The sequence below is a fragment of the Bison bison genome, unplaced genomic scaffold, assembly GCF_000754665.1.
Source record: "Bison bison bison isolate TAMUID 2011002044 unplaced genomic scaffold, Bison_UMD1.0 scf7180017864383, whole genome shotgun sequence".
In the NCBI taxonomy this organism is placed as follows: Eukaryota; Metazoa; Chordata; class Mammalia; order Artiodactyla; family Bovidae; genus Bison; species Bison bison.
Window position 1 is genome coordinate 390,860 of NW_011494955.1, and position 1,334 is coordinate 392,193.

Genomic DNA, 1,334 nt, shown 5'->3' on the forward strand with positions numbered 1-1,334 from the left:
AGGTCAGGCTGGCTCCAGGCTCTGAGGAGTCAAGCCAGCTAATTTCTATGACTACGCTCCTGAAGCCAAAGACCTCAATCCCTTCCACCAAAGTCGTGACCCAATCCCCGCCCCAACTCCTCCCCTCGGACACTGACACCCGTCTCGAATCGGGCCCCGCCCACTCGGCCCAGGCCACACCGCCCACAGCGACCCAAACTAGGCCGAAGCAGTAAAAGGCATGCGACACAGGCGCGCGCGGCTACATACACACCCTGGCCGGAGTCCCAAGGAAGACCCTGGACCCGCGCTCCGCCCGGCCTCCCGTACCCCGGCCAACCCAAACCTCACTTACCGCCGGACTGTAGGACAAAGGCCGAGGCTGCCACGGAGCGCACTGCGCCTGCGCACCGACGCTGAACTACACCTCCCAGAGGGCTGCGCGCGCCTCTGAGCGTCTTCCGCTCGCCACGCCCCCTCCTGGGTGGCTGAGGTTGAGGGGCTCTGAATCTTGGCTCCGCCTTGTTTTCCACCCAGGAATCCTCTCGTTCCGCACTCCTTGGAGGAGTGGCAGGACGAAGGCCACGCCCGCTGTTCGCCGAGATTGCGCCTAGCTGGACGGGCGCCGAACTACAACTCCCAGAGGGTGGTGCTCTCACCTCCGGTCGTTTCTCAGCTCGTCCCACCCCTCCTGGGACGGAGGCTGAGATGTTCGAACCCCTCTGAGCCTCACTCCTAGGACTGGAGCGGGAGGTTGCGACCGCGTTGGTCTGGGAGTGCGCCTGCGCGGAGGGCGCGGACCCGCATCGCCCAGGGCCACTCGCGGTTTCCCTGGGCGTCTATTCCCGCCCGTGGGATTCCTCTGGTACCTGAATTCGAGTCCTAACACCTCTGTGTCCCCATCATAAATATTCCGTGCCGCCGCTGCGGTGAGGCGCCTTGTGATTGTAGCCCGGCGCTCAGTAGGTGCCAGTATTTAGTACAGGGTTATAAGAAACATGGATATTTGAAAACTGCTTTACGCACTGCTTCGTAATGGTCAGAACTGTGCGTTTCAATAGCAGCATCAGTTCAGTTCAGTCGCTCAGTCGTATCCGACTCTTTGCGACGCCATGAATTGCAGCACGCCAGGCCTCCCTGTCCATCACCAACTCCCGGAGTTTGCCCAAATTCACGTCCATCGAGTTGGTGATTCCATCCAGCCATCTCATCCTCCGTCGTCCCCTTCTCCTCCTGCCCCCAATCCCTCCCAGCGTCAGTCTTTTCCAATGAGTCAACTCTTCGCATAAGGTGGCCAAAGTACTGGAGTTTCAGCTTTAGCATCATTCCTTCCAAAGAACACCGAGGACTGATCT

At 60.2% G+C, this 1,334-nt stretch overlaps 1 protein-coding gene across 1 annotated transcript in view; it reads right to left on the reverse strand.

The window, feature by feature from the left end:
* The window catches only part of ZNF135 (zinc finger protein 135), a 15,031-nt gene extending 14,641 nt beyond the window's left edge, over positions 1-390 (reverse strand). Inside the window, exon 1 of the mRNA XM_010857638.1 lies at positions 335-390. The gene's annotated coding sequence lies outside the window, so the exon portion shown is untranslated. The remainder of the gene's footprint in view (positions 1-334) is intronic.
* Between the last annotated feature and the right edge of the window lie 944 nt (positions 391-1,334).